Here is a 12,857-nt window from a genome sequence, read left to right on the forward strand (position 1 = left end):
AGAAGAATTGCAAGTCAGGGTATGACAAGGCATGAGATCTGTCATAGGCTCGTTAAGATACTAAAGGTAATAAAATTAAGGTAATAAAATTCAGAAAAGTGAATTGACCATCAAAATGTATCTTTGAATCTTTTGGTAAAAGCGTCTGGACAGGATGGTAGGAAATATGGCAGCCTAATCCCTTTATGTAACAACAAAAATGTCTTACTTTACAAAATGGTATTTTATGGGATTTATTTGTTTGCTTGGATTTGAAAGCCCAGATTATTATTTCAAATCCTTGAAATTCAAATCCGATTTCTTATATCACGGTACAAAAAAAATAAACATACCGGATTTTCGAACTCCAAATTGTCTGGATTTTTATCCCTAAGGGCATTTGTGCACTTCACGGAATCTTACCTTCCGGCACTTTAATTAGCGTGATAAAACGATGATTGGCTTGGATTCGCTTGTGCTTTTGTCCATCTTTCGGTGCTCTTGTCGGTGCGTGAACACGTTGCGCGTAAATTCGATCACGCTAAACTGTCGTAGTCACTTTTATTTTTCAAAACCGGACTGTTGGACGGTAAAATTCCATGTAGTGCACAAGCTGCCTAAGAGTGGGCGTTCGTTTATTTTAGTAAAAACAAATTGATTTCGAAATAAGAATCTCACGTCCATTTTTCAAACTGTCAATTTCAGATTTCACTGTCAAATTCACAATTACACATATTTTTTGTCGCCTTCAACTGTTGTTATTTAAGAATAAATATATTTACAAGCGAGACAATTATAATTGAATTCAAGTTCCTTGTAACGAATTTTTAAAAACCAACTTCTCTATTTCTTGTGTGTGTATTAGGTTAAAATAGATAAAAACAAAAAAAAATTGATGTAAAAAGAACTCCACTGACAAGACACACAAGGTGGCTTGGTGGGTCTCTGCAAAAAAAGAAATATGTTTGTAATTGTTCTCAAAATTTTTATTTATGTAAATATTAAAAATAAAAATAAACTATCATACCACATGCATGCAGGGGTAGGCAGAGAGAATAAAAATCCACACCAATCTATCTTTTAAACTAATAAACTATCTTTATTCTCAATATTATTAATATTTAAAGCATTTACTTTGTGGTTAGTCATTTTAACTTATTTATTTTTTTACAAAAATGTTAATAAAATTAGTATATAACTACTCACCGGTGAGTGGTTATATACTAATTTTATTAACATTTTTGTAAAAAAATAAATAAGTAAAACTATCTTTCTTCTCCTCATACATACCCAACGATTATTCCAAATCCGGATCTGAACACTTTAAAATATTCGATTATGTCAAGTTTTTCCAGTGTTCTTCTGCTTCTTTATCCAGCTGCATTCGCCTATTTTTTTTTTTTATATTTCTCTTTACTCATTTCTTCCATATGGCTAAAACATCTCAACACACTATTCTTAATTTTATCGATAATGCTTATCTCAACCTAGGATTTCTTCCTTATATCACCTTTCAATTAACGTTTTAGCGCACATTCATCTGAGATATGGCATTTCGACTACATTCAGTCTACTTTCATCCTCCTTTTGCCAACTTCATGCTTCTATTCCAAACATTATTGTTGGTACTAAAAGACATAAATATTTCAGGCGTTTCATGAAGCATATCACGAAAGTCCATTTTTAATATGGAGTAGTATTCCACAGTCTCTAAGCTTGGACAAAATTTTCAAATTAAGGATTAAAAATTTATTTTAAGGAATTTGAAAAAGACGGTATTTTTTAAGACAATTCATGAAACATATCAAAAATAGTCCATTTTAAACACGGAGAAGTATTTCTTTCCACATTTTCTATTAAAAGATTTAAAATTTTCAGTTAAAATTCTAACGATATTCTTGAAGATAATGACGCGTTTCTTGAAACATATCAAAGAAAGTCCATTTAAAAAATAGAGTGATATTTTAGTCTTTAGTCTGTAAGCATGAATAAATATTTTAAATTTATTGATTTAAATTTTGTATGTAGGAATATAAAAAAGACAGTAATATTTCAGGCGTTTCTTGCAGAATATCAGAGATGGTTTTTTTTCCATTTTTTACATGGAAAGGTAGCTTGGACCAAAATTTACAATTTGTCATATACTCACATAGTCTGCTCATTTAACCTTTCAAACGTCCCTATCAATTCGCAAAAATACTTACGAAATAGGTGTAATAAATTTCAACCCCTAATATCTGACAATAAAGCCTCCCTTCAACCATTCGCAGTATGTATCTGTTAAACGTAGCGTAACTTTTTGAACACCTTTTGCTGGAAGGAAAATATGAAGGTTTATACTGATGGCATCCAATTTACTTGGGCTGTCAAACGCACCAGTAAATACAGCCATTACTCATTTACTAAACAATATTTTCTTTCATTCTCACTTCTTTCATATCCATTTGCTTTATCTAATGTGCTCTCATACCGTAACCCCTAGAGCTATATTATAAACTAATTGGCCAGTTAATAAAATAAAGATCCTACTGTTAATTTGGACTAAGAATGATATGGCATTACATATACATTGGATACAAGTAGTATAGCATAAAAACGTCTCAAAATATAAATATAACGTATGTAATCAAAATTTAACTTTGTTTAAAATTACTATAAATATTTTATTATAACTTAATTATAATGTCTACCGGTTTTGAAGCTAACCGCTTCTTTATCATAAGTTATGTTTAACATTACATATTATTACAGTTATTTTAATATTATTTTTTTGATGTCAAAAAATAAAATGAAAATAACTCCTGTATTTGGAGATAATCCAGATTTTGTGAACAAGTATTTGGACACACTCAAAATGTTGTAAATAAATTATCTGGTCAAATTATGAGCTTAAATACTAAAAACGAAAATGTTATTTTCTGGCTTTTCTCATGTGTGTGATTGTAATCCAGGATTCGGACCTCACATACTAATATAAGAGTTTCTGTTTAGTAAAAAGCTTCTTTACATCTCACCAATAGATGTCTCTAGTGAAGTTCTAGTGATTCAAGAACAAGGTTTCTAAATTGGTTGATATATATAGAACTTCCGAGAATTTGAGTAGTGTGGTTGTCAATAATGGGTAGAATTGGTGAATGTTACACTGTGTAAAGTGATCACTTAAATCAGCCTATAACGGTTGACAGCCTTGTAAATGCCCAGACTTCCATATTCTTCTTCATCTTTGATGAGATGTCAAAAAATAATACAATTTATGTGGTTGATACTAAGTGTTTTTTTTTTAATAATCGACTTGTCATTCCACAAATTTAATCTAGCGAATCAATAAATAATGTAAGATTATGAAAATTGATTAACATTTATCTTTGTTCTGCTTGGGTCACATTAATTAATAATAAAATAAATGAACCATCTGAGGGCACTTTGGGGCAATAAATTTACAATAGATGTTAATTTATCCGAGTCCGAAGTGTAATTGTGTGAGCTAGATTTAGTCCAACAATGCAATACCTTCCTTAAGTATGCAGTTACTTGCTAACTAAGAACAATGGTTGATAGTCCGGCACAGAACCGAAATGGTCCAAATAATATTTATGACCTTATACTGTCTGTAGATAAGGTATAAAAGGGAAGAGTATTTAAGGGTCAAGGTAACGAAATTGAAGCGTATATATATATATATATATATATATATATATATATATATATATATATATATATATATATATATATATATATATATATATATATATATATATATATATATATATATATATATATATATATATATATATATATATATATATATATATATATATATATATATATATATATATATATATATATATATATATATATATATATATATATATATATATATATATATATATATATATATATATATATATATATATATATATATATATATATATATATATATATATATATATATATATATATATATATATATATATATATATACATATATATACATATTCATTGAAGGATATTGAATTTTCAACACTTTTCTACATCAACCCGTGATTGCCTTTCTTAGGGAATATGTGGAATGAAGTAATAAGGTTGGTACTTCCCAACATTTTCTTGGAGATATGTCTAAAAACTTGCCCATACTTAAATTGATAAAATTATGGTTCAATTTAAACAAAATTCAATTTTAAATAAAAATTAATTGAAATTTACATATTAAATAAGCAAAACTAATACAATTTTACACAATACTTACATTTTTATAGTCTACAACTCAAAAAACTCACAGAAAATGGTTTGAAAAAATATTAACTATGCTCACACAAACACCATTTTCACTAATAAACACCCAAATGACAAAAAACCTTCCTTTTTTTATATTTAACATATTTTATTTGATAAATATTATTTGATAAATACCAATGAAGGGTTAGGAATGTTTTTTTTAAATTATGTCAAAAGTAAACAGCATATTTAATGAGGAAAATCAACATTTCCTTATTTACACCTACTCAATAACAAATACAAAGAGGAGAAATAAAAAGTAAAATTTCTATACCCTTGAATTTAGTTAATGGTCGCTCAAAGTTACATCTTACATTTTTGAAGCCATAATTATTTTTTTGTCAATAGCGCAACATAATTCGAGTCTTTTTTCAACCAGACTGAATTATCGCATTCTTTTAAATCGCTCTTCAAAAACTTTATCCTCAGACTTCGCTTCTAATATTTTTAAACGACGTCGAGACGTTTCTGAAACTTTAAAATTATTTTATCAATCCCTTTTAACGCCGCTCACCCAGAATATTAATATATTTTATTCAAGTTTAACTTTAAACCGACATTTGAAGCTAGTATTGTCGGGATATATAATCACTCGATTAACGTGGAAAATAAACGCGAAGTTCCATCTGCAAAGAAGCTTGAGTGCGTTCTTTTTCTAGGACTAACCTTAAAAGTCCTTTTTTCATTCTTGAAAAAGTTTTTTTTGTAAGAGCGAAAATAGTATTCGCAAATAACTAATATGAATATCATAATGATATGAATGAAATGGGTCAAACTTTTGTCAGAAAATCGATTCAAGAATCTTGAATTTCTTATTCTACTCGCATTACTTCTTTTATTAGAAAAATAAAATTTATTCTCTCATTTCTTCATATTTTACTAGAAGACTTGTGAATTAATTCAATGTCCGTCGAAATTGGTTTATGATATCACTCTCTGCGCTGTTAAAAGGTTGAATTTACATGTAGCGTCAGACGATGTGTCTGACGAAAGTTTTTTTAATGAATAAATACTTTCGGGTGATTTGTTATTGAGGTCACAAGTTCCAAAAGCTGTATTAATCCAACAGACATGAGGGTTTTGAAGTCATGTAGTGCGGTATAAAATTAAAGATACATTAAGGAATTCCATTTTTTTGTGTGGTTGTCAATGATGAGTAGAACGTTGCACGTGCATAAAGTGATCATTTAACCAGCCTATGACAAGTCGTCAGCCCTGCAAATACCCAAACTTTCATCTTCATCTTCATTTATGTTGAGATACAAAAGATATAAAAATAACTCCTTAATTTTAATTATTTTGCATTTCACAATATATGTATTATAAATACACGTACCTGCCTACAAATAATAAATAATATTAATACAAAAAAAATCCCACAAAGGCATGACCTGTGCGTGGATATACATTTTATTTTAGGTTATAATAAAAGGGCACTGGCAAGAATACAATAGATATCAGAAATAAAATAATATTCAAAGTTTTAATTTAAGCTACAAATATTTGATTTGAACAGAAAACAAAAAATCAAAAAGATGAAAATTAAAAAATGTTAGTAAATATGTATTTTATGAGTTGTACGTTTAAAAGAAGAAGGTGTGTACTAAGATATGTTTATTTAATAAATTATTTAAGCAAAATTAGAAATTGAAACAAACTTAGGTAATTAATGTCCTGAATGGAGAAAACCCACATTTGTGAAGTATTTAGACACACTCAAAATCTATACAAACAAAGTAAGTCTCTCACATATCATGCTGGGTCTCAGTCTGGCAGCAAAACATATAAGAAGTCTAAAGCACACACTTCTTATATGTTTGATTTAACAACGCATGCGAAGCCAAAAAATCAATGTTATCTAACGTTGATTTAATTAATTATTGTTTAGAAATCCGATTCATATTCACGGATCAGCTGTATATTTTGTAAGTTATAAAATATAAAATCACAAAGTGTTTAAAATATTCATTACATTCTGTTTTGCTTAGAAATCCCATTAAAATTCACTAATTAGTGAGCGTAGTTAGTTGTTATAAAATAGAAAATCCCAAAGTAAGTATTTCAAGTATTCATTAAATTCTGTATTGTTTAGATATCCAAGTAAAACTCACTAATTAGTAAGCGTATTTAGTTGTTATGAAATAGAAAATCATTAAATATTTCAAATATTCATTGGGTACATTTTGTATTGTAAACAAACCCGATTGAAATTCTAAGATCAGAAAACTTTTGAATCAACCATTTGCAGTGTAAGTTCTACACAGTATTGTGCATGAACATAAAAATGTCATCCGTCAAATGTAATTCCAGTGACGACTCGTAAATTTATATTTTCTTTGGAAGTAAATTTCCCAATATCCCACCTTGCTTAATTTAAGTTTCGTTCAAATTATAAGTAAATCACATTATACACAACTTTATTATGGCAAAACTTGGGGAATATCCTAAGAAACTTTCAAATTTGCAGGTTTTGTATATTCAAATCCGAACTTGAGCAACATTTTCACAATCTGCAAGTAAACACAACTCGGGGTGTTCTCCGGAAAATGAACTAAATTATTTTTCGAACTTTTGAAATTTATATTTTAAGATTTTGAGAACATTTCTAGTAAATTCCAATCTCAAGAACCCAGTCTGGAATTTCGAAGGAATATTTATACTACATATATATTAGGTCATATTTTAGGTGCATTTGTCTGCCTCCTTAATGTGATGGTCAGCGCGCTCGGCTACCGTACTGGAGGTCTCGGGTTCGATTCCCAGGGGTTTTTTTTGTCAGAGAGATCGCATTTTGACTGCATTTAGTCTACTTTTATCCTCATTTTACCAATTCCACGCTTCATTTTCAAACTAATGTATTAATGGGTGCTTCTACCTTTTGGCCACTATTTTTTATAACTTATTTCAGTGCCATATTCACTCTGCCCCCAGCATTCACTATCCTTTCGATATCTTTATCATTCTTTCTACCCCTAGAAACATACACACTTCCTAAATATACGAAATCATCTACCCGATCCATATTTCCCCATTTACTAATATTTTACACTCAGACATCTCTTTCAAAAACCACAACTCTTGATTTATCAACATTCATCAGAAAACCACATAAAAAATATTTCGTACAAAAATATTAATATGTTATATCCTATATTTACCATATTTTTTATTTATTTGGCCGAATTTCGATGGGGTTGGCAGCTGTGATAATTTATTTCTCGTTTGCTTCCAAGATAAAGCTCTAGGAGCGTGAATTCAATGGGGATGTACATACGTATAAAATACTCCCATTGAAATGTTAGAACACCCATCTACCTTTAATGTTTCGCAAGGAACCACCTCCTTTGTGCATAAGAAAGCCTTTCTGCTGAAAACATAACACGAAAAGGTTTTTTGTATGGGAATTGTACTGCAAAAAATGGTTTACATGGATCGAATATGAAAGGGATTGATAAAACATGATTTTATTTAAGTAAAATATATTTTTAAAATATATGTAATTTTAGTTTTGTACTGACATTTCTTTGTTTAACTGCATTTAATGTAATTATAAAAAATAAAAATGAAACGCTTTAAAATTTTAATTGACCATTGATTGGGTTTTGTCTTTACTCACATCATCAGACTGGTGGAAGGCTAGAAAAAATTAAAATTAATATTTATATACCAAACACAGCAAGGCAAAGGTTGAAAACCACGATTTGATAAAATTTATATCATAATTGAAATTAAATTAAATGAATTCATGAAGTTTATTATAAAAATTATAACATTTAATTTATAGCAAGGACTTCAGGTAGAATTTGATATAAATTTGATTACAAATATATATTTTTGTGAGTATATTTAAATAAATTACTTACGAAAATTTATTTCTTCAATAAAATTTCAATAAAATAATAGAAAAACTTTTACCATAACTTAAATGTAATCAATATTTTATGACACTACTTATATAAATGCAACATCAGAGATTACGTGGCGCACGATTTTTTTTATCGGTGGTAATATAAAATATCTTAACGTCATTTTTTTTAAAAATATTTTCGTATCGTAAATATCTACCTGGTTCCAAATACAAAACCGTATCTCATATTGTTTCCAAACCCCTCAGTTTATTCCAAGATCCATGTTAACACCTTTCTTAGCCACTAAAGAATACAGGAATATTTATTCAATAGAACATAGAGAAGAAAATAAATAAACCGCAATATTTTCCTTTTTATACAAACATGCCTTAATCCTGAAAAGCGGGTAGTGAATGAACTTAAAAAAAATAGTACCTACTTAGAATGATAGTAAGATCACATTCTTATATTATATATCTTTTGATTAAAATTTCAAATTAAATAGGTACTTATTACTAATTAAGTAATTAAGCCATGATTTTAATAATTTTAGGTGTTTTTTTTTGTTTTGTACCTACTAAGAATTATACATAGATTGCAAGAGCGATTAAGTCTTTTTTATATTTTTATCAGTTCTTATCCATACTTAAGCCACGATTTTATTACTAATTTACTATTTTTTTATGAACTAAGTACCTACCAACTTAAAATAATGAATAGACCACAAAATGATGTATCTTTTATGCCAATACTATTTTGTTATGTTTATTTATTTTGGTACTAGTGCTTGTTTTCATGTCTTTTTTTATGAATGAAGGTTCTAATGTTTACTCGTATATTAGAACGGATTCATGAAACTTGGCATGATCAAGTACGGTAAATACATAGGTGTGGTCAAATTAAAAGTGGTAATTATTAGCGAGTATGTATGAGGAGATGCGTGAATGCAGATGAGGCGAATAATTTTCGACAAGACAGATTAGTGTGGCATTTAATTTGCCTATCTCTACAGAGAAGCTTCGGGATTAGTAAGTTAGTTTTTTTATTAAATAATAATACAAATAGAGATTTTCTAAACCTTATAAAATAAAAATAAACTTTGTTTTAACCACTTTTTAAAAAATATTTTAAGTTACCAGAGTTTTTTTTCAATTAAGCTCTTTTGCTTGGAGAAGGACTAACACTTATTTTGTATTGATTTTGTAAAATAATTTATTTTTATTCTTTTTTAATTTTGTGTGTTTAAATTTTTCCCATATAATATAAAATATTCTTCATAACCATTTGTTGAATAAAATAACAACTACATTTGTGTTTTTTTCCACATGAGTTTTGTTTGACCAGCAATCGGGTTACGCCGTAACCGTCATCATCAGACAGATGTCAGTTTCGACAAACCCCGGTTGCTGGTCAAATAAAATTCATGTGGAAAAAACTACCAAGTTCTTATTTTATTCTATTAAATGCACCACCAAGAAATATCAGTACAAAACTCAAATCTCATAACCAAAATCTGATTTTTTTACCCCTTTCCTGACCCAATGGTGATTAGGGCACCGCTGATAATCGCGAGATTATCGCGAGAACCTAGAACGTGAATAATTTTAACGCCAGACTACTCATTCGATAACTTTAAAGTACAGAGCGAGTAGAATCCCGTCTAAGTTCATGGGTATGAATTAAAATCCAGACACCACCAATCGGCGCTGGAGGCTGCCTTACCACAGTTACTATTCAAAAGTAATAACTCTTTCTTCTTTTGTTTCATAAATCTGTGTAATTACTGCTCATTATCTTGGGTCTGAAGAAAGGGTTTATAAATTTTAGATCCCTTTGTTTGCGTAATTTATACTTACTTAAATGTTTAAAACCGTTTTGATATATTTATAAGTATATATAATATAAACGAGGAAAACTTGGTACGATTCAAGTATTTCAAAAACTTGAATATGGTCAGGTCAGGAGTTGAAATAATCGGTGTGTATTTATTTTTTTATAAAAAAAAAACTAACTAACCATCATGCCGCTTCCCCGCAGGGGTAGGCAGAGAGAATAGAACACCACACCACCCTGTCTTTGCAAACATTCTTCGCCTCTTCCACGTTCATGTATCTCCTCATACATACCCGCCGATTGTTACGACTCCTAACCTGACCACTTTCAAGTATTTGGCATATTTGATCGAATCTGATATGTATTTATTGAACGGCAAAAGCCTTTAACATAACACATATATACGGTATCTTATATAAAAATACACTAATGAATACACTTATAGACAAACAAAAAGTCTTTTACATAAAATAACAAATCGTAAGCACTGGTAAATACACGTCTCCTTTACACACCATCAGCGAGCAGCGAGAGAGAGTGAAACACAATGTTTAAATTTATCCATTATAACATGGAGAAGAAATGCTGAGAAAGTAGAGACTTCAAGGTGGATAACAATATATTAAATAAATCTATACTATCAAAAGCATTGGCTAACATGTGAAGCTGCGGAATCGGAGAGAACATGGCATAGTTTGCATGAATATAAAAGAGGCGAAGATTGTTTTCAAAGACAAATTGGTGTGGTGTTCTATTCTCTCTGCCTACCCCTGTGGTACCCCCGATATTTATATTCAATTTATTTTTTTTCACTTTCTGACTAATAATTTTAAAAGAATATTTATAATACAAAAAAGTCGATTTTTTATATAGTGATTAATTTGAGTGAAATGATCATTTCGTGTATTAATTATTGTATTTTTTTGAAATTTCATCAAAGATCAAGAAGAATATGGAAGACCATCATAGGCTGGTTTAAGTGATCACTTTACACACGTGTAACATTCACAATTTCTACCCATTATTAACAACCACACTAGGACTCAAATTCTGGGAAGTTCTATACATGTGAACCAATTTCGAAACATTTTTCTTGAATCACTAGAACTTCACTTGAGACATCTATTGGTGAGATGAAAATGAGCTTTTTATCAAACAGAAACTCTTATATTAGTATGTGAGATCCGAATCCTGGATTATAATCACATACGAGAAGTCATATGAGAAACGTCAGAAAATATCATTTAATTTTTTTTTATTTTAGCTTATAATTTGACCAGTTAATTTATTTACAGCATTTTTAGTATGTCCAAATACTTGTTTACAAATCTGTATTATCTCCAATTAAAGGAGTTGTTTTCAAACAGTTTTTTGACATCTCATCAAAGATGAAGAAGAATATGGAAGTCTGGGAATAAACGGGGCTGACGACCGTCATAAGCTGGTTTGAGTGATCACTTTACACACGTGTAACATTCACAAATTCTACCCATTATTGACAACCACACTACTCAAATTCTTGGAAGTTCTATATATATGAACCAATTTAGAAACCTTGTTCTTGAATCACTAGAGCTTCACTGGATCTTTATCTTATCGCGTAGAGGAAGTTTTGTCTGATTGTAAGGGTGAAAAATAAACGTCACCATATTTATTTAAGGGAAAGCGCAGAACTTTATTGTATGTTCGTTTTTCCGTCTCTTGTACATACTAGTATTCTGTATGCATACTTACATTTTACGACTTGTATACACAAATGCGCCCGATTTGTATGAATATTTACTCCCGAAACGGGCCCATTTTTACGAGGTCATGCCCTTTATTTAAAAAATAAAAAAGGCAATTTCTTTTATTGTATCGAAGATAATTAAGTACAATTTGTTATGGAATACATGTTTGCGTATTGGAAAAGTATTTCAATGCAATACTTGTGGTCTTAACCTATCATTAATATCCAAATTTATGAGGCGAATGTGGATTGTGATAGAAATAGAGGAAGACCGTGGAAAATTAGGAAATACGATGTTTTAATTAATTCACAAATTCTTTTAATACAAGGCTGAGATAAGCACTATCGATAAAATTACAAAACGTATGTTTCTATGGTTTGGGTAAATCGAATGAGTAGTAAAATAGATTCATGAGCAAATGGTCGGTAATAGAAGCAGAAGAAGACCGAGGAAAATTAGGCATCATCGAATATTTCAAATAGTTGAAGGTGGTCAGTCGGAATAATCGGCGTGTATGCATGAGAAGATGGAAGAATGTGGAAGATGTTAATATTTCGTGCAAAGACAGTTTGGTGTAGCGTTCTATTTTCTCTGCCTACTCCTGAGGAAAATTGGCTTGTTGGTTAGTTTTTTTAGTTGGTAAGCTTCTTTAATTAAAAAAAACAACATGTCATTCCACAATGTTAATGCCGAATCTATAAATAATATAGCTTCTTAAATATCCAAAACACATATCTCTTTTGGTCGAAAGAACGTAGATTAGTTGTACTACTTACTTCCATTATCCAAAAAGTCATTAAATAATTAAACTAAGTATAAAAAAGCTATTCATAAATGGATAATGTATACAAGCGGGTAGATCTAATAAAAAGTATTTGATTGCATGTCATATTTTTTTTTTCATTTATATAGTTTTATAAATAAGTATTGTAATATGTGCCCTCGGCACGGAGAAAACTCAGTGAGGGCACATTATTGTAAATTGTAATTTTGTGCTTGGTGAAATATAAATATGAAATAAATAAATGATGTTTCGTAAAATCTTTTATAAAGCTCCCTTTCAACGGCTAGAATAAAGATATTCGAACGTTCCAACGCTCTATTACATATAATAAAAATACTTAGACATAGGTACTGCGTAGGCACTTACTTTGAATACAATTTCGAATTTTATTGCACATGTAGTACCTAC

Source organism: Brachycentrus maculatus, unplaced genomic scaffold (assembly GCF_059751285.1).
Source record: "Brachycentrus maculatus isolate JH-2025_06_01 unplaced genomic scaffold, ASM5975128v1 h1tg000991l, whole genome shotgun sequence".
Classification (NCBI taxonomy): domain Eukaryota; kingdom Metazoa; phylum Arthropoda; class Insecta; order Trichoptera; family Brachycentridae; genus Brachycentrus; species Brachycentrus maculatus.